Below are 21812 nucleotides of genomic sequence, written 5' to 3'. Positions count from 1 at the left end.
TGCGTATTTTCCGGCCTGCTAATGCAGGCCGGAGCTTGTAACCACAGCGCTCCAGGGCTGTGAAGGGCCTGTGCTGTCTTCCATTATCAACTCGGCGCCCCGGAAGACTGCAGGCTCTGCTGACCCGTGCAAAGCGCGCTGGAACACCATCCTATGTGGAGGCGGCTCGCCTTCTAGACGTGCAAATTGATTAAAAGTCCATTTAGTCACGGTTGGAAAAAAATAAGGTCCACTGAAAGATTCCAGATACAAGAAAGTAGCTGAACTTCAATGACCAAGAGTGTCAGGCATGTGAGGGAAAATTCTCCTCTGTGCTTCCGCTGACAGGATTTGGCTAATGAACTTCTTGCAGCGCCCTGGGGCAATCCTGACTCCAGGTGGCCTGGGGGTAACAGCTGCCAAGGCAAAACTGTCAGACCTTGTCTGGAAAGAAAACTATCTTCATTTAGGGTCATCTTGGCCCCTGATCTCTTTTTGTAAAATCAATGTGTATATATTTTTTTTATTTAATAAAGTTTTATTTTCCAAAACGTGCACTTGGGATCTATTCAAGCATCTCTGCCAGCAGCTGTTGCATCTCTGTCCTTGATGTTTCGGGTGTAAATCACTTGTGCTCTGTGTTTTGAAAGTATTCTGATAACTCCCTTACTGAGGAGCTCCTGAAGGATCTGCGGGTTTTCATCCTCTCAGTCACAGCAGCAGGGGTTATGAGGACTTCCTTACAGAGTTTGTCGTATGTGGCTTTGTCAAACAAGAATATGTCACTGAGCTGGTCTCGAACTGTGCTTTTGGAATCCTTCTTGGACTTGCCCCCAGCTTCATTCCTGGTCATTGCCTTTCTTGGCCAACATTCCAGTCTCTTTCTTCTTATCATCGTTGGCAGCATGGAGAAGCTCAGAGATCAGCAGCTATCTGATTTGTACTGTTTGGTTATTAGTGAAGTTCTTATATGCATAAATAAATAAATCTTTAAAAAAAGATTGAATAATAGTACCTTTTATATACATACCACATTTTGATTAACTGTGGATGGACATTTGGGCTGCTGCATCCTCTTGGCTGTTGTAAATAATGTTATTATAAACCGTGGGTGTGCAATATCTGCTGGACACTGCTCTTAAATCTTTTTGTTAGGGGGAAAAGGATGTCCCAAAGCAAATTCCATACAGGCTTTGTGGACTCCACCCCCACCCCAGGTCAAAGCCAAAGACACTGGGAACTCCAAATCCCATCACCACCAAAGGGAAGGTGGCTGGGACCTGAGGGTGGGGTTAAGCAGCCAGGTGGATACAAAAGGCAGACACGTGGGCTTTGGGGGCCCTCCATTTTTGGGCTCTCGGCCAGCTCGCAGCGTCCAGCCAGCTCTGAGAGTGACTTTGGGTTTCCAGGTCGTCGGATCGGGTAGGACGCATTAAAGACTTTATTTCCCTATTTTCTCCCTGAGTTGTACATTTTCCTTATTTCTTTTTCTCTTGTAAATAAACCTTTTATTAACCCTTTTGCGTGTGTCTGTAGTAGAGTATTCATAAGTCCCTTTAAAGCGCGCGGGTGAGGACCCACAGCCAGGAACCCGTTTAATATCGGGGTTGCCCTATAACATTTTGACTAGATAGCCAAAGTGGGCTTGTTGGATAACAAACATTAATGAGGAGGTGGAGAAATTGGAGCCCTTGTACACTGTTGGTGGGAATATCAAAAGGTATGGTTGCAATGGAAAATAGTATGGAGTTCCTAAAATATGAAAAATAGAATTATCATTGGACCTCAGTTCTCTTGAATATGCAGCATGTGGGCAAATCCATGTATTTTCTTACTGATTGTTGAACTAGATGCTTCTGTGATTAATAAAGAAAAAGTCAACATATTTTATTTGGCAAACATAAATAGGTAACTCAAGAAGATTCACAAGTAAAATTACAATACAACAAAGAGCAAATAAAAGCAAACATTAGCTCTGAACTCCTCTATTTATACTGCAAGGAAATAACCACAGGAGTGCAAAAAAGAAACAGCTTTAAGTTGCTTATAATATTTATAAGATTTTGTTATGCTAGCAAGGCTCAGAGCAGGTTCTCTGTGATCTGAGCAGACAGGTAAAGGAGGAGTCCTGGAGCCCTCAGTGGCTTTTTCAGGCTTTTGAGGCTCTTTCTGTACCATGTGTAGGGAGGCAGGCAGGGGTGTGGGCAGGGAGGAGTTGCTCCACCTGGGCTCTTTTGCCTTCTCTGCTCACTCCCCCAACCCCACTTACAAGCTCAGTCTCTAGGCGCGTCAGTCTCTTATCTCAGGTGTGCCCACTTACACATACCCACACCATGCTCCAGGTGCCCACACTTCCAAGCGCCTCCTGCATTCAGGACCACAGGTGATACCCACAGTGGCCAAGGGCACAAAAGCCTGAGCAATCTTCATTTACCCTACAGAGTTCCCAGTTGTAAACAACCAAAATAGCAAACAATAGAAAATTTCTTAAATAACTTGGGATAAACTGTGCTATCATTAAAAATAACAGCGCAATAGAAATACGTAAAGACATAAAGTATTGGTGATTATATACAGCAGTGAGAAAAGCAGGCTCTAAGATGATATGTACCATCGATTTTATTTGGAGGATATAGGTCATGTTGTGTTCTGGGAGACACAGCCCCCAGTGGCCTTCTATTTGCCCTGTATTGCTTGTTTTCCTTTATACAAACATGATATTAGAAATTCTTTAGTTTTACTTTTAAGCCAAATTTTATTAGTTTTGACTTTTTTACATAGCTATCTAATTATGGAGTATATCTGCACACCTCGGCAAGTGCACATGCTGCGCTCACCTCCCACCAAAGCTCAGGGCTTCTACAGTGCCCATAACCCCCTCCATCAGCGCCCCTGTCCCTCACCCACCCTCTGGGACCCACCATATTTTTCACAGTTGAAGAATATATTTCTGTTGTGTTTTGCCTGTTTGTTTTCTTTGGTTATTGATACTCATGATTTCATGTTTTATTAATGATAAAAATGATAAAAAGTGGAAAGCAAGGGAGTTTACCCTGAAGCCAGGACCACTTCAGGCTTGAGGAAGATGATAAAAACCTAAAATGCCAATCTTTATCCCCAAACCAGGAAGTAATCAGGGCTTATCAGAATCACCTGGAGGGCTCCTTCAAGGTGGATTGTGCCCCCCCTTCTTATTTATTTGGTTCGATGTGCACCTAGAGGCGGTGAGATTCTTACGGGGCCCTGCTGTTTTTGCTGTTGTTCTGAAGCTGTGTTTTGCATGCCTCTGGCGATGTGTCTGATTTGTTGGAAAAGGGTCCAGGTACACTGGGGTCTCCGCTTTGGAATTTGTATGGTGACACAGTTCTTTTGAAGCCTGGGTGCCCAGTTCAGCTGTTCACAATCTCTGCCCTTCCCGGCTCGGGACATCCTTCAGGACATCCTTCGCCACAGAAGGTAATGTCACACAAGGCAGAGCCTTGACTTTCAACTCTTTTTAAAGGCCCAGGATGAGAGAAACAATATATACTAAAAAAGCGCTTTTTGATTAGCCTGTCTGTGGTGCTCCCGTTTCCTTCCCTATGGTAACCTGGTGGTTTACGTATCCACCACTTGCCAAAGTTTTGCATTACACCACTTTACTTTTACAGAAGAGTGACTTTAGAACCAGTTTCTGCTAATATAAAGAAATTCAAAGGGCTTTTCTGTGCATTTATGACAAAAGCGAAAATAGCTTTCAGCATTTTTGCAGTAACCGGTGTAGAGGCAGCTGCTATTCTATCCTCCCACCCTCCAGCGGTACCTTTAAGCTCCTTTTCCCCAGAACTACTTTCTACATGGTATATCATCTCATTCCTGCTTTTACTATATGTTGGTATTATTTTGGTTTTATGTGTGATTTGATAGGTTATTTTGGGGTTCTGAAGTTGCACAACATTTTTTCCATATAAATTAATGGCCATTCTTTCTTTATGCCGTATCAGCTTATGGAAGTTTTCATAGGAATGCTCTATTTTGGAATAGTGAGGGAATCCTGTAACACAATAATTCTCCACTGCAGTTTCAGCATGAGAAATAGAATATATTAGAGCCCCATGATGATAAGATTTATTTGGAACAACATTACCTTTCTGATCCATTAGAAATGGACAAAATTTGTGCTTTTATGTGTATAATAGGTTCTGAGTTGTGTAAGTTTATTGTTTAATACAGAAAAGTGTTTAAATGAGGCCTTGGACAAGTGGGGTGCTATTGTGCTTACACTTAGGGTGCATGTTCCTATATTACATAAGATTTGTCTTAGATTTGCATACATTACACACTTGGATATTTGTCAATGTGCCAACATGCAGTGTGAGTCACCCTTTTTGACAAAAGCATTCAGGAAGACTTCAGGACATACCACAAAGGTGAGAGCTGGTTTTTCTTTGGAGGTAGAAAATAAAGCTGGGTTGACTGGAAGGTAGTTATGATGGAGTTTTGTATTCATTTTCTAAAACACTTAACTGTTTTAAAGTGCTTTCAAATGGCCTCTTTTCCAACCAAATGAGGAGGCTGTGTTACTTGGCTTCCTTTTCTAGATAAAGGCTTGAAGTGGTTAGGAGACTTGCCTAAGACACACTTACCTTGATGGGTGGTGAGCTGACATATAAGCCCAGATGTTTCCACTTCAGGGTTTTTCTTCCCAGTACATGCTAGGTATTATTAACCTGTTGGTTACCTCTTTATTATTTCTAGGGGAGTAGGAAAGACAAGAAGGCAAGAGCTTTCAGAACGGTGTTAGCTAGTTTCTTTAGCACCGGGCTGGTAGCATTATATACACAGCATGCCCTGTCATATAATTTTTAAAAGAATACAGCATAGATTTGTTTGTTTCTTGTACTTGAAAGACAATGTTGGCAACATAATAGAATTGTATAATAGGACATAATTGTGTAATTATTAATAGAAACAACCACCAAATGAAATCGTTTTAAACATTAGACTAGAAACAGCCTAATGCTTTCTAATTCTGATGGGAAGGGAGTTTTATATCTAGAGAGAAATTCTTCTCATTTGGCATTTCCTCTTCTCATAAAATCAGCAGTCTTAAGAGCCTGGGTGATTTCCTGGCAAGAATTTTGCCAAGCCAAGGCCAAGTGTTTAGCTGGGAGGGGGAAGGAGGCAGCCTGTTTAGATTCTGCTTAGTCATACTTTATGAAAAATGCACATCTCAACCTTGGGTAGTCAAGGAAGTCAAGGGAGGCAGCTCCTTGGAGGAAAACAGTCAGTTTTTAAGATCATTTGGACAGAGGGGCCTTGACAACTGTAAAACGTTTCTGGAAGATGCATGGATGCTGGCTATATCTCTGGAGAGAAATATTTCACAGCAGACACTTCTACCTTTTTTGAGTTTTAAGAATTGGGAAAAAAAGGCCTTTCATTTTAGGTTCCCTATAGGCCTGATGTTCAAATGCCAGAAACTGAGTTCTGAACTAAGATCATAAAACAGACTGTAGGGTAAGGAAAAATGTCAGGCTTTTCTGCCCTCCCGCCATCAGGATAGATGATGGATCCTTGCAGTCCTGAACGCATGCCTGATGGCGGGCACCTGGAGTAGGGTGTGGGCAGAGGTAGATGGGATTCACCTGGGCTGAGACTGGGCTTTTAAGGGCCACGTCACGCGTCACGTGGCCTATTTCTGCTGGATGCCAGCAGCAGCAGCAGAAGCCGAGAACGAGAGAGAAGCAAGAGAAGCAGAAGCTGAGAGAAGGCCGGGGAGCCCAGAGCGAAGACCTGCTGGGGGCTGGGAGGCCTGCCAGCCTCCCGGCTCCCCAGCACCCCTGCCTGCCATATGCCTGGTGAACCCCAATAAAAGACCTGCAAAACCACTGAGGACTCTGACTCCTCCTTTACCCGGTCTGCATGGGATCAGAAAACCTGCACTGTGTCCCTTCCTGCCCTTACACAGACATATACTCTCTGTGAGTGCACCCCCAAGGCTGTCTGTGGGGTCAAATCCCCAGCCAGTTTATTGCATGCATAAGAACCCCCAATGGTCTCCCAAATCTTTTCCTCTGTGGAGAAGCCTCTGAAAAGGTTGAGGCCTAGTCAGTGGTTGAAGGCTTTGTCAAATAAAAATAAGTCTAGGCTTGAGTAAGAAAAAGGTTGTTGAAATAGAGGCAGATGCTTGGGTCTTCAAATATCTCAAAACCAAACAGGAAAAGGCTTTTCTTTTTCTTTTTTTTTTTACATCAAATACATTTTTCTTTTTTTTTTATTTTACATAATTTTTAATTTTTGCGCAATGTATGCATTTTCATCTTAGTTATAGTCCCCATACAATTCCCACCTCCTTTGTTTTGATCCTACTCCCTTCCCCCTCCCCCCCTAGTGTGTCTCTGGTTTATAGTTGCTTGTTGATTTTGATTTTTACTTTATTATAATTAGTCTTTTTCCTGGTCCCTTAAAAAGGCTTTTCTTATAGGGAAGAGTAAGCAGGCTTAGCAGGAACTTTGAGAGAAAAGCGGTTCTGAGGCACAGTGACCAGAATGGGGAGGTTTGACAGGAAATGTTTTAATCTGTAGTCAGCAGATCCTGGGATGAACTGTTAAGGTCAGATGGTCTGCGTTTGAGTGCTTGCTTCAGGCTTGGGGCAAGTCAAAGCTCAGGGCACTGTGGGGAGGGGAGAAGCCCAACTGCAATGTGGTCAGCCTGGGTCAGTGAGTAATGAAGGGGCTTTTGTGACCACTTAGACAAAGTCAAGTCTCTGGGCAGCTGTTGGTGGAACTTCAACCCAGCACCCATCCTGAGAGTGGACCCCAAACCTGGTTGTACCTAATGACTTACCAGAAACAGATTCCGTCCTTGGCGATCTGTATTTTTAACAAGCTTCTCTGATTCTGATGCTTAGCCTTTGTCATTGATGTTGTTTTTGGAGTTAATGGGTTTGGAGTGTGGGGTCCTTGGGTTCACTCTGGGAATTTCACTAGAGCTCCTGTTTTCAGCGATGCTTGGCGAGTTTCCCCACGAGACAGAGACGTTATATTTAATTTATTTTGGATTGATGTATACAAGCACTGGGTACAGTCAGAAGCGCGGGAGGGTGAGAGAATTCACCAGAGCCAGAGTGGGGAATAGAACAGGCAGAAGGACCAAAGTACACTGCTGAGGGGAGCAGCAGGCACAGCAGAAGAGGTCTGTCATGCCATGTCGGACCCTCACCGGCAGCCAGGGATCGAACCAGCACTGCAGAGGCTGCAGGCAGCTTCTCAACCCAGTGCTCAACCGCTGAGCCACCAGGGGAGGCCCAGAGACGTTATATTTAAAGAACAGGTTTATTAGAAAAGGGACAGAAGAATAAGACACTTGCATAGACGCAAGCGGGCAGAAAGGGCTGCTGTGAGAGGGACAGGTTTGCTGAGAGAGGCCTACATGTTTCCAGGCAGGCGGCCTTGAGGAGAGTGGCCTCTGCTGAGGGAGGTCAGTGAAGAGAAGCCCAGGCATGGCACATATAGCTCATGGGCAGGCAGGAAGGCTGCTGCCCTGCAGAGGGAGAGAGTTGGTGAGAAGGAGCACCTGCATAGGCACAGGTGGGCTGATGGACTGCTGCCCTGAGTCTGTGCAGACATTGCACAGGTAGTCTTCTTGTGGGGAGGGGCTCACTCCTTGTGAGTCTTCCCTTGGTTGCTGATTTTGGATAACTGTGGGCCACAATGGGCTTAATCTCCATATCTTTACCTTTGGGTTCTGTGCTCTAGACACTCCCTACAGCAGTCTGATACCTGCTTGGATCTTATGCTTTGTAATCTATGCCTAGATTACATCTTGGTTTCTATAGCTGGGTCATGCCTATGCTAATCCCCTACCTGCACTTCCAGCTCTTTGCCTTGTGTGAGCCAGGTTTCTGGTCTTGCAGCACCTCCTTTCCAGTTTTTCTATTCCTGTCCTCCATCATCATCAGAAGACCTGGTTTGGAACAGGAAATAGGGAAAAAAATTTAAAGTACTGAGTTATCATAGATAAAGTGACAACTTCTTATCAGTTGCTAAAGTTTGCTGGTTGATTTTTTGTTCTTCTGTTTTTGGAAAAAACAAAACCTAGCAGACCCTAGACAATGGGCTCCAGCTGTGAGCAGCTCTTCACTCAACCCAGCTCCAACTAGGGAAATCTTTTTTTTTTTTTTTTTAAATGTGCATTTCATTTGGGAAAAGTGTGGGGATCTGAACTAGGCTTCTGAGATTTTATGATTCCAGAGTAGATTTAGGATCAGAGAATTCTGGTACCTGGTTTAGTGCCCTAGAACTTTATACTTTTTTGGGGTAGGATCATAAATTAATCCAGGCCTTATTTGGTTGAAGGATTAATGGACTCAGCGATCATGTGCCCTGGGCACACAGAATGGGGCTGGGTAATCTAACCTTGGTGGCAGAATAGTGCGGTTGATGCCCTTTGTGGAGTGCTGTGTTGTTCTGTAGTTTACATAGGAATTTTTGTTTTTAGAGTGAAATTGTTTCCATATGGGGAGGGGAAAAAGGTTTAATGCTTTGGCAGGAACTTGCTGATTGGGAATTTGACTATAAGCACTTTTCACCGCTGACTTTATTTTTTAAAACTGCAATCTAGACTTTCTTCAAGGTTTCCTTGACTCATGATCCTGTTGTGTGGAAAAGGGGCACAATACTCAGGAAGACACAGGAACAATATTTTGCTGACCTTGGCAGTGAGTGTGTCTAGTGTGCCCATCCCTTCTTTTCCCTGCTTCCCTCCCTCCTTCCCTCTTACCTCAAAATTTCATTTCTTTTGTGCCAGGTATGGGCTAGTGATACTGTATTAGCTGTATAGCTGATGAAAACTGCTAGACTTTAAAGATGATCTAGGAGCTTAAAGTAGAGCCACAGTTTTTTTTTGTTGTTGAAGATTTATTTATTTATACAAGAACTAGGGTACAGTCCAGAAGTGTGGGAGGGTGAGAGAATTCACCAGAGATAGAGTGGGGAGCAAAACAGGCAGATGGCCCAAAAACTGCTGAGGGGACCGAAAACACTGCTGAGGGGAGTAGTGGGCAAGACAGGAGAGGTCTACCCTTCATGTGAATACCTCCCTGGCCGGCCGGGAATCGAACCGGCGCTGCAGAGGCTGCGGAGAGCTTCACAGCACTGCGCTCAACCCGCTGCACTACCGGGGAGGTCTGAGCCAGTTTTAAATGGAGTTTGGAGCATGCAATGAAATTTCATGATCTCACCTGCCCAGGAAAATTAGTCCCAGATAAAAATAAGAGTTAAAAAAGCCTAGAAGTCTTATACATATGTATGTGTATGTCTTCGTACAGAGCTCTCTAAGAGTCAAGTGTCCTGGGTCATATCATTTAGTAAATGGGTGATCGTACTTTTAAAATTTTTCTTGTCTGAGAAATAATCCAAAAATGAGTAGGAAGAATATCATTAGAGGATCAAATGAGTGTTGTATGCAAATTGCTGAGGATATTAATAATGAGGGCCCCAGTTCATAGCAGCAGTTTTCATAGTTGAAAGGTGGAAACAACCAAAACTGTCCATCAACTGAAAAATGGATAAAGAAAATATGGTGCATTCATACAGTGGAATATTATTCAGACATGAACAAGAAATAAACTACTGATACATGTTATAATATAGAATATACCTCATAGTAGGCAAAGCCAGAGACTAAAGATTCTACATTGTACAGTTCCATTTATAGGAAACATTTCCAATGGACAAATCCATAGAAACAGCAAACTAGTGGTTACCAGGGGTTTGGGGTAGGAGGGAATGGGAGTAACTTCTTTTTTTTTTTTTTTTAAGATTTATTTATTTATGCATACAAGAGCTGGGGTACAGGCCAGAGATGCAGGGGTGAGAGAATCCACCAGAGACAGAGTGGGGAACAGAACAGGCAGACTGACAAACACTCTGCTGAGGGGAGCAGTGGGCGAGTTGGGAGAGGTCTGCTGCGCCATGTGGGTAGCTCCCTGGCCAGCTGGGGATTGAACTGCGGATTGCTTCTTAATGCGGTGCTTAAGCCCTTGTGCCACCAGGGAGGACCCCAGGAGTAATTTCTTAACAGGGCTTCCTTGTAGAGAGGTGAAAGTGTCTTGGATTTAGATAGAGGTGATAATTATATAACACTTGAATGGTCTGAATGCCATTGAACTATATACATTTTAAAGTAGTGATTAACTCTATGTGAATTTAACCTCAAAAAGATAAAGAAAAATCGAGGGCACTTGATTGTTTACTCTTCAGAGTCCTAAATATTCCCATGACTGCATATAACTTATTATTGTCCTTAGTAAGGAAGGTCTTGGAAAAAGGGTGAAAGGGATGGGAGTTTGTCTACTTGAGGGTCAGTTTCACTTGAATGGCTTATGTCATAGGCCATACTCTGAGGATAAATGCTCCCCTAGCCTTGCACGACTGTTATTGAAGCCAGTCTGTAGTTGGGACAATGGCTTTCTCGACAAAGTCTAGAAAATCTTTTTTGGTTAACATCTTAATCATCTTTTCAGCACTTTGGACGTTAACATCACGATTTCTATTTTAACATTTTAGCATTTTTTTTTTTATTGGGTTGTTTACTAGGTGAAGTATTCCCTGCTAAGGTGAAAATAGGCTCCATAATTTCATCTCCTGATATGATGCATCGCTATTTCATTACTCAGCTTTGTATATGAGGAAGCCAGTCTCCAAAGAGCAATTATAATTTAATGGGCTCTCAACCCAAGACCTTGCTAAGGTGAAAAATTGGCACAACAGTCCACTAAATGATGACTAATTTATCTCTGAACGCACACGCATGCTCCCAGAGTCCTCTAGGATCTAAAATGTGCATCAGAAATCCAGACACCTACAAGGGAGAGCCTCATCTCTGCTGGGTCTCCATTATCAAACCTTATTTTTAACAAATGAAGGAGCACATCTAGTCATTGCACATATGATTCATTTTCTGTTCTCCAGTTTGCTGATTATGTTTTATGGGAAATTTTTTTTTATTCTAAAGTGTGTTTTTAAAAACTGAAATGTCTAATTTTTCTCTTTTTAAAAAAAAATATTCTTGGGACTAAAAGTATCCAGTATTGACTGGAGTTATGGCTAGTGGCAAGACTCATGGGAGAGATGAATCATACCAAAAAGGCTCTAGTTATTTCTAAAAGAAGTAGAAGTGGCGGCAAAGTGCTGATTTGTTCTACGTGTAACTGAAATAAATCGTAGTGTCTCATGTGGCCTGGTATATGTTGATACTGCTTCATAGAAATAGCAGTTTAATTTCAGAAGACATGAAAAATAATACCTATTTTTAAACTGCAAGTTTCTTTAGAAGGGAAATATAGATATTTTATGCAACATTTCACACAGAAGTCTTCCTAATAATTTTAGCACTCTTATTTCATGGTTTCTAGTTCATGGCAGCTGTTGAAAATTGCCCCTCTCGGTGGCATGCTGCTGCCACATGTCCACTCTTCCCTCCAGCTTCTCCTGTGCTGTGACCTCACACCACGCTCCTCTTCTTTCATGCCTGTATCCCCTATACAGCCCTTCCCCTAAGTGCCGCTCTCTGGAAAGTAGTGAGACTGTGCTTTATCTGTCTCCCCTTCCTGTGCCCTCATTGTCCCTGGCTGGCTCTAAGTCGTGGCAGTAAGTCGTGGCTCTGTCTCTGCCTCCCTTAGTGCAGGTTTCCATTTGAGACTGAATCTGCTGGGGGGAGCAGAGCTCTTTGTTTTGATTTGTTCCCACTTATTTACACAACAGCTGAAAATTCTTTTGGGGGAACAGTGGGGCCATGGGAAGTAAACCTAACTAGAACAATAAAGTCCTGGATGGGGGTGCAACAAGGAGGTCAAGTGGAGGTGCTGGCATCAGCAAGATTGGATTTGGGTCTTTTACTTGCCAGCTGTGTGACTCTTGCAAAATTTACCCCTTTAAGCACCAGACTTCTCTCTTTCAAGTGGATCTAATAATGGGATATGCTTTAAAGGGGTGGCCAAGCCTCATGATAGATAGGGTTGCCCCCTCTTGTGATTGGATCTGACTTGCTTGCACCTGAGTTACCGTGGAGTCTTGTCCTCTGAGAAAAATCTTCTAAAATTCTCTTTGGAAGTAATGGGCCTGATGAACTGGATGTCACCTCTCTGCTGGGCTGCAGAAAGATCCATTAACCAGGAAGATTCCGTTTTTTCCTATATCTCTGCTCAGATGTGGTGGGGTAGATTTATTTCATACTACCCCTAGTCTCTGATGTCTAGTAAGCTTTCTTTCATCTACCCCTAGTAATAAAACAAGCAGACTGGGTGCTGTGCCCTTTGCATTGTTTGTAACTTAACAAAATCTGTTTTTAAATTTTGTTTCTTAGTGATTGTAAAGATCAAATGAAAAATGATCATCATTTCCGTTAGCTAAGCAGTGGAGAGCCAGCGCATTAACAAGAATTTTGCACGCAATTCAGTGGAGTGGCAATGCTGAAGGAGTGAAGGAGGCATGTGATGTTGGTGGCACTAAGAGGGAAGGGGAGGCATGCAGGGTCATCAGAGCCTGGCTCAGTAACAGAGCTTTAGATGGGGCATGAGTGGGAAAGTGCCCATGTTCGATTTTGGGTAAGTGTGGCCACGTCCATCTCAGTGTGGGATCTGGTGTGACTATACAAGTTGCACACCCAAAAAGTTAGCCCTCAAATATAAAAAAAAGAAAAAAATAAAATATAGAAAAACACCAAAATAACAAGAAAGAAAAAATCTAAAAACAAACACAAACAAAAACCAAAAAACCAAAACACCCAAGACTAGGTCCTGAGGGTGACTCTGGCGACTCTCCCATGTCTCTCTGTGGCTCTCCCTGCTCTGTGTTTGATGGCAGGAGTTTTTGTCTGGAAACTGCTGGGGATGCAGCAAGTTGTAAAGAAGCTGAGTGTGGAGGAGCTGCCAGAGGGGAGAAAGGAGTCTGATGTAGGTTGCTTGATCTTATACCATCTTCCCCTGGGGCTCTAACAAGGGAGGCAAGAGTAGGGGTGGAGGTTCTCTGATGTCTAGTAAGCTTTCTGTCATCTCCCAGATCTTTTGTTTCCTTCAAATTCCAGCAAAAATCTTAATCATATGAAACTTGATAATAGGATAGCAATTGAAAGCTGAAGGAAAGAGGAAATAAAATCCTAAGGAATAAAATATGTCTATGTCTTTTGAAAGCAGAAAGGTAAAAATTGGGGGAGGAAAAATGAACACTGGCTTGCTCCCCGCAGGATCTGATTTGAAACAGAGCCTCTTCATGTCCTCAAAGCCATTGTGCTCCCGGGAAGGTCAGGGATGGTGGTGGTGGCAGGTTGACTTGTTAGCAAGATTTCACTTGAGAAATTCATTTTCGTGATAATCACTGCAGAAAATTCTTGGTTCTTCTGGCTTCACTAGTCTAGTGGAGTGGAAGCTAGAAGAGAATGTACCTTGTTTTTCTTGTAGAATTTGTTTTACCAACGGTAGAAGAGTATCAGAATTCTAATCCTAGAATTCCATTTTTAAAATCTTGACATAAATTGGCTTGACGAACAATTTACAAGGACTCTCATCAAGGACTTTTTAAAAAGAATTCTTTACTAAAAAAGAATAACATGCTGGGTTAATGAGCTGATGACAACACACGATGAATGCTTATTAAAGTCTGAATTTTGTTTGTTTTGATGAGTTCCTCATCTCATACCTGTTCAGCACAATGATGAAAAATTATCTTGAATGCTGTAATGAAATCATAAAATCTGAAGTTTTCTTCGGAGCCTATGCTTTGCCCTCTAACATTTCCTAAAGTCATTATGAAAAACAATGCAGTGCTGTGTGAGAGGGTTGCTGGTGACTAATCTACCAATTTCATAGTACATTAGGAAACCAGATTTATAAAAAGTAGCCCATGGACTCAAGGGATTTGTAAAAAAAAAAAAAAATAATAAACCCACAAACTTTTATAATAACATATTGCTACTAAAAAGAGCATAAACTAAGAACATTTCAGATTATGATCAAAATGATAAAACTCTAAAGTTTCTCCTCTGGCATAAAGGTTATTCAGAGTGATAAGAATTAGTGTAATCAGGAGCCTCCCTGGTGGCACAAGGGGTTAAGCAACACACTGTGAAGCAATCCACAGCCTCTGCAGCACGAGTTCAATCCCTGGCCGGCCAGGGAGAAACCCACATGGCGCAGCAGACCTCTCCTGTCTTGCCCGCTGCTCCCCTCAGCAGTGTATTTCAGTCAGTCTGCCTGTTTTTGCTCCCCACTCTGTCTCTGGTGAATCCTCTCACCCTCCCGCACATCTGGCCTGTACCCCAGCTCTTGCATGCATAAATAAATAAATCTTTAAAAAAAAGAATGAATGTAATCAGCTATTTATTCTCTATGATAGAATAAAATTGAGTGAGGACAAACCGAATTATGTATAGTCTAAAAGGCCTTTTGAGGATTTGCTAGTGATAGAAAGGCAAAGAAAGGACACAGAGAACACATTAGAAATACACATTAAAATGTGCAGAGAAATATTGCCTTCCACCTAACAGCCTGAGCATATCCATCCCTGTGTCCTTGAAAGCCTGAAGTTTAGGCAGCACCTTCTAGTGAGACTTAAGTGAGGACTTTCTATTTTCATGAGGAAAGGTCTACATTCCTAGACTTTGGGAACGTGCTGGAGACAGTGAGAGGATTAGCTCATTTCTGTTGATAAACTACTTCATTTTATGCCCCTTCCAACAGGGGGTGATAAAATGTAAATGTTTCTGTTGCCTGAGAAACGTATTTTGTAGAGGATACCAAAAGTGAGTTGTCAAGGGGGGTTGTGTGGAGCAAAATAAGCAAATTTTATTTTATCTTTTTTTTTTTTTTCAAGATTTATACAAGAACTGAGCTACAGGCCAGATGTGTGAGAGGGTGAGAGGATTCACCAGAGACAGAGTGGGGAGCAGAAAAGGCAGAATGACTGAAATACACTGCTGAGGAGTGCAGGGGGCGAGACAGGAGAGGTCTGCTGCGCCATGTGGGTTGCTCCGAGGCCAGTGGTGATCGAACTGGCACTGCAGAGGCTGCAGACAGCTTCACAGTGCTGTGCTCAACCACCTGCACCACCAGGGAGGCCCTGAAATAAGCAAATTTTAAATAAACAGGGCTTTTTATTCACTATTTGACCAGCTTTCCAAAGATACTTGGCATTCATTTTCTTTTTACAGTAATGAAGTTCTCTGTCTTTGAAGTGTAGAAGAACTAGTTGAAATCTTTAGTTCTTGGGAGAAAGAGATGCTTTTAAAAAAAAAAGATTTATTTATGCATACAAGAACTGGGGTATAGGCCAGAGGTATGGGGGGGTGAGAGGATTCACCAGAGACAGAGTGGGGAACAGAACAGGCAGATTGACTGAAATACACTGCTGAGGGGAGCAGCAGGAGAGTCAGGAGAGGTCTGCTGTGCCATGTGGATAGCTCCCTGGCTGGGGATCGAACTTGTGCTGTAGTGGCTGTGGATAGCTTCATAGGTTGCGTCTTAACCCCTGCACCACCAGGGAGGCCCGAGAGATACTTTTTGTGTTATGTAACTTACTTGATATTTTAGAAAGGATAAGGTTAGTGAAATTAATCTTAGTCTCCCATAAATGAGGTTGTAGATCAGAGGTAGGTAGAACACATGGATTAGAATCACCACCCCTTCTTCAGACTAACCAGGCATCATTTAGAATGTACTGAGCCTAGAGAAATAGGCCAAAGACTGAGTTATTGCCACTGAACTCTAAATATTATTTTCACCATCATGGTTATCATCACTATCACATAGCTCTTTGTTAGTATTCATTCGTCTTTGAGCTAAACAATTTACAAACATCATCTATATCCTACCAATGCTGTGAAGAATGTATTATGTTCTTTTATAACTAGAGGGAACCTTATATATAATGAATGCACTTTCCTTATTTAAGTGAGAGAAAGAACCTTTCCACACATTAAGTGAATTCTTTCTTGATCTGTCTACTGCAAGAATTAGCATCTATTTTCCATAAAAGTGGTGATATATAGGACCTTGAGCTGCTTCCTATCCTGCTCACCAATTGTTAGTTACATGGAATGTTCAATTTAATTTACACTCCATTGAATATTCAGGGGATGTTTCATTGTACAATGTGTTCTGTGTAAAGTGCCACGCTTGCCTTAAAGAAGTTAACAATCCACCAACTCAATAAAATAACTAAGGCTATATGAAATTTAATGCAGATAGTAATATTTTAGGCTCTATTTGATATTAAAGTGATGCATATGATGTGGTTCAACTGATTTTAAGTATTTATTGAGCATCCATTATGTGCAAGATCCTGAGCCAGGAGCCAAAACGAATTATGTGACATCTACCTGTTAGGGACTAGAGTCCTCTCCAGGCATCAATTGGATACCATTAAATTGTATTGTGAGAAGGATGGGAGGATGTGGCAGGAGATGAGTGGATGAGAGGGAGTCACTGGGTAGTGAAACTCGGGGAGGATTTCAAAATATAAAAATTTGCAAGGAAAATTAATCATAATTACATACAAATTAGAAAATGAATTTTGTTCTCTTGGATGATATAATTCAAAACATTTGATTGTGACTCTTGGGTCATGTATTTCTTTTCTACCATCTTTATTGACAAGATGTAATATTGACAAGATGTAAAATTATAAGATGTAATATTATAATCCTAAATTTAAGGTATGCAGTGTATTGATTTGATATACTTACATATTGCAAAATGATTATGCTCTTAGTGTTAGCTAACTCCTGTGTCAAGTCACGTAATTACCATTTCCTTGTCACGAGTTTATTTCTTGTAGCTGCATCTTTGCTTATCAAGTGTGGCTTGTCATATATGGTCATATTTGTAATGGCTTAACGGTGATAAAATTTGCAGCTGCCTATAGAGATTTATTTAATTTTTTCCATTGTTAGTCTCCTTTAGAGCAATGTGGGGGAAAAAAAAACCTCTGACAACCAGACCTTTTGGGACAGAGACAGACTAGCCAGAACTAAACTCTTAATAATAAAGCCAGTGATTTTTATGAGGTATGAAGACTTTTTCTGGGAACTGTGCCCAGAGGGAAGATGGAAGGAGGGAAATCATATCTGAAAGCATATTACGTACATTTTTTTTCTCCCACATGTGATTGAAGCTTGTGTCGAAAAGGGAGTGACATAAAAAATAAAACTGAGTAAGGGTGATTTTTATTCAAAATGTTTGTTTTTTTTCGGTGAGTAAGAAAACTGCAGATAGAGAGCTTGCAAAAGAGAAACCTGGGCCAGGACACTTACACATTTGATTGGACTGAGATTTTTGTTGTTGGGTGCTCACTTGTATGAGTTCAGGGATTGGACAAGAGAGTATTGGGGCCAGCAAGAGGAAGGGGCTGTGGGCTTAGTATTTCTCAAGCATTTACTGAATTTTATATGACTTTATATTAAATAATTTATGGAGTCCTAACAACCTTCTGAACTAGGAGGGGGTAATTCCATTTAATGGAGAGAATTCCGAGAGGCTCAGAGAAGCCACATAATGTGGCTAGAATAGATCCTGCGTCTGTCTCATGCTACAAACCTGTTCTCTTTCCTGTACTGGGTGAGTCCTCAACTTTGGGTTTATGCATCCTGATTATTAATTTTATCTCATAAATATTATAACAGTTTGAGCCTGGGAGATGCCTACTTAGTTATATCAGTTCCTTCCAATCCCTTCCTTTTCTGCTTTCAGATTAGTCAGGGGTCTTCATGGGCCAGTAACTGAATCAAAATAGGTGGGAGGGGGACAGAGGAAACTGGAATCAGCCTGCTCTGACACTTAGAGGCTCTGTGACCTCAGTGGCCTCAGTAGTAAGTTTCTTCACTACTCTCAGCTTCACTTTCTTTATAAAATCTAAGCAATAACATGTCTTCCAGAGTTGTTATATGAATTATCTTAGGTGGATAAAGCATGTGGCCACGTGCTAATAAATATCCCATAAGTGGGAGCTACTAATTCTATTAGATATTGAGGAGGGAGAGGAAAGTTGTCATTCTGGCTACCTGTCCTTCCCCAGAGTGGAGCTCCCACTCCTTTTGCTTTCACTACCTTGGTTTTCCATTTTCCACGTAGGTTGTAGCTCTGGAATAATCTCTTCAACTATTTTTTTAATGAGAAAAATATTTAAGATTAGTCAGCTGGACTCAGTTTAGATGATCCCAGTTCTGTTGCCAACATTCAAAGCATCATGGTCAGGAGCCACGTGAACACATGCCTTCCTCTCTCCATCAGGTCTAATCAGGGTGCTGACCTTGGCCGCCTCATTGCCATAGGGCTTCTTCGTGGCCTGTTTGACCTGGTGCTTGTTGGCCTTGACATTGACAGTGAACACAAATGTGTTGTCATCTATTTTCTTCTTGACTAATCAGTGATTGGGGGAACTTGATGATGGGATAAGCTCTCCTGGGGGAGCTCTTCTGAGGATAATTGGGTTGCCTCTGGAGTTCAGTGTTTTTGGCCTCTGAAACCTGGATGATGTGTGGATCTCCTTTTTCTTGTGGCTGTGGATGCCTTTCAACGCTGCTTTCTTGGTTTTCAAAGCACTTGCTTTGACTTTGGCTTTGGGAGGGCCAGGGGCTTTCTTCTTGACTTTTGGTGCCATTTTCATGAAAAGCTTGAGCTATTTCTGCATTCTTGTGGAAAATGAACTACATAGGGTGTCATTGGAGGGTTTCTATGACACATAAGTTGGAAGAGATTATGAGAAGGAAACTACTTGAGAGAGCTGGAATCAACGGAATATAGATTAATATGACTCCCACTGGGAAGGAGAGGACAGGCCATCAGTCTGGATGGTTAATGTGGTTTATAGTAGCCAGCAAAAAAAGTGTCATATTTTCAGTGACCATCGGACCCCCCTGGATCATGAGTGTGAGCCAATATCAACAAATGCCAGACTGTTTTTCCTTAAAGGTTCCAGTGCCCCACTCAGATAAATATGAACTTTAATGAACCCGGGTCTTGGTCAGTGTGTGAGAAATGTCTGGTAAATGTCACTATTCTCACCTGGGGAAGAAAACCTCAAGAAGATGAAATAAATCTCCCAATGACCCTCAAAGTTGATAGGCCCAAGGTCTGTCATTCTTGTCCCCTCTGGAAAGATTCAATCCTCTCTATAAACAGTAGCTCCATAAACATCTGAAGTGAAGTGATCATGCCAAGATTAAAGCTGCAGGCAGTAGGGCTCTTGACCTCCAAATACGATGTCCCTTTTTTTTTTTTTAAGTTTTTTAAAATTTTATTTAAACGAATGGGCCTCCATAGAGTTGGCTTGTGCTGGAGACCCAGGTCTCAGGTAAAGAAAGGAAGGCTTATAATCATGGGCATGAGGATGTTAACTGGGTCAGGAAGTTTTCTGTAGTTTAATCAGAATTATTTCATTTTTAAAAATTTATTCCCTGAATCTCATTCCAAAAGAGGAATAAGTAAGGAGGAGGAGGAGTCGGTGGGAAACGGGAGCAGGGCCTGGGCTCTGAGCTGAACTGCCTGGATTCAGGTTTGGGCCTCACTTTCTGCTAATGAGGGCTCTGGAACAAGTGACTTCTGTGCTTTAACACTCAGTTTCCTCACCTGTCAAATGAGACGATTATCCCTTCCACCCCCTTTTCTATTTCTCAGTCCTGCCCATTCTTGCAAGTTCAGGTCACCTGCCATTCCCTCTGAAAGTCTATTTCTCTTTGTCCCTCTGGCCCCAATCTGTGCTATCCATTCTGCTGCCCCTCTCCCACATCACAATTATGAATGTATGTTCATTCAGTAAGAGGGAATAAGACCTAAGAGCAGAATGAGTCTTATACCCAAGGCCTTAAGCATAATGCCTTCAAAAGAGGTTAATTGAATGAATGAAAAACTGAGCTACTGTCACGTCCCAGGCACTAAACAAAGTGCTTTACGTGGATCATGTCCTTTATTCCTCACCAAATTCTGGAGTGGCGTGATTTCTGACATTTTAAGATGAGTAAATTTCATTGTATGAAGTTAGGTCATTAGAATATTGAGTTCAAGTCAAGTATTTATATTTGTGATATACAGTTGTCACTGGGATAAATGCTTGTGAGATGAAAGAGCTTGTGCATTTTGGGGAATACAACATAAAGTTATTTGGCCAAGTGCAAGAGGTCAGAGAGACTTCAAGCCTTTTCATCTAACTGCAAGCCTTGGGCTGCATTCGCTTATCTTGTTCTGACCTTCCTTGTCAAATGGATGCTGTGTTTGGATTCTCCTACAGTGCCTCTCAAACCTACCTATTCGTTTCATTCATTAACGTTTATATATAGCTTATTGCCTTTATCCCTAATGCCCAGCTCAGAATCCCAAACACTGTGGGGAAAACTCCAGTTTCTGATTCTCAGGGAAGGGGGAAATGTACACTCTCTACACCCACAGTACTTTTTAATTGCAATATTTGGCAGCATTCCTGCTTCCATTTGGCAGCAACCATAAGGATACCACTAATAATCGGTTTATTTTCACATGCTGTATTAAGCCATAAAACACCTTCAAAAGTCTAATGCCTTGTTCTCATAGAGATTTTGGTTAATTCTGCACAAAAACTGGCTTGAGCTATTCATTTTACAATGATTCAAGTTTTTGTTTTTTTTTTTTGATTGGACCTGAATTAGCAGATTTTATATGTGGGTACACAGAACATCAAAGCCAGAGGTGATGCTTTTGACGTGAAGCTGAGGATCCTTTTTTATTGTGGCAAAAACCATAAAATTTACCAATCTGACCATTTGTAAGTGTGCAATGAAGTAGTATAAAGGATATTCATATTGTTGTGAAACAGAGCTTCAGAATATTTTCATCTTGCAAAAACAAATTCTATACCCATTAAATAAAAATTCCCCTTCCACCTTTTTTTTAGTCTCTGGTAACCAAAGACTTTCTGTTCCTATGAATTTTACTACATTAGGTATCACACAGTATTTGTGACTGGCTGTTTTCACTTAGCACAGAGTCCTCAAGGTCCATCTACATTGTAGCAGCTGCAAGACTTGCTTCCTGTTTAAGGTTGAATAATATTCTGTTCTCTTATGTATACAACACATTATGTTAACCTTTCAACTGTTGATTTTGTTAATCCCTTCATCTGTCCATGGACTGCTGGGTGGCTTCCATCTCCTGGCTGTTGTGAATAGTGCTGCTACAAGTGTGGGTATGGTCTGTAATCCCAACCAAAGAGATGTTATAGTGTCATTTTACAAACTAGAGTGGGAACTGGCAAGGGTCTGTTAGGTCCTTACATTGTGTCATGTTCTAGATTATAGGGAGTAAATTTAACAGGTGTTCCCCAGGAAAGGGGGTGGTTCCAGGTTCCTGCCCCACCCAAAAGGAGGGTGGAGTTGAGTAGAGAGAAAAGAAGCTGCAGAGACTGAGGAATGAAGGAAGCAGAATGGGGAGCCAGAAGGAGCCCTGGAGGAGGCACATGGAGCTGAGAGGCACGTGAAGAAACTGTGCTTGCCTTTTGGTCGTGGACTGGGTGACACAGATGTGGGTGAGAGACCCGTGGGGAGGATAACAATGGCAGCTTTTATCTTGATTTTGTTCTTGTCTTCCCGGATTTGTCTGGTTGTTTCTGATCCTTTTCTGTGCGTCCCCACTGGAAGATGCTTTAGACTTGTGACAGGCTTTGGGGCCTTGCTCTGGGCCCATCCTACTTGGGTGGACTTTTACCCACGAGGGGGTGGGTAACTTTGGGTGGTTGATTTAGAAACTATATTCTTTGCCTTTCCTCTATTGTTTCCTAATTGTATTAAAGTTTCTTCCCATTAAAGTCTCATATGTTTTGTGTTGATGC

The 21812-nt window shown here is 41.9% G+C and overlaps 1 pseudogene; it reads right to left on the bottom strand.

The window, feature by feature from the left end:
• Positions 1–548: 548 nt before the first annotated feature.
• Positions 549–18614, bottom strand: LOC119258661 (40S ribosomal protein S25-like; annotated as a pseudogene).
• Between the last annotated feature and the right edge of the window lie 3198 nt (positions 18615–21812).

This window comes from Talpa occidentalis, unplaced genomic scaffold, assembly GCF_014898055.3.
Source record: "Talpa occidentalis isolate TD23 unplaced genomic scaffold, MPIMG_talOcc4v2.1 talOcc4.5, whole genome shotgun sequence".
NCBI classification, from domain to species: Eukaryota; Metazoa; Chordata; class Mammalia; order Eulipotyphla; family Talpidae; genus Talpa; species Talpa occidentalis.
The sequence above is the reverse complement of the archived record's forward strand: the minus strand, read 5'-3'. Positions and strand labels throughout refer to the sequence as shown.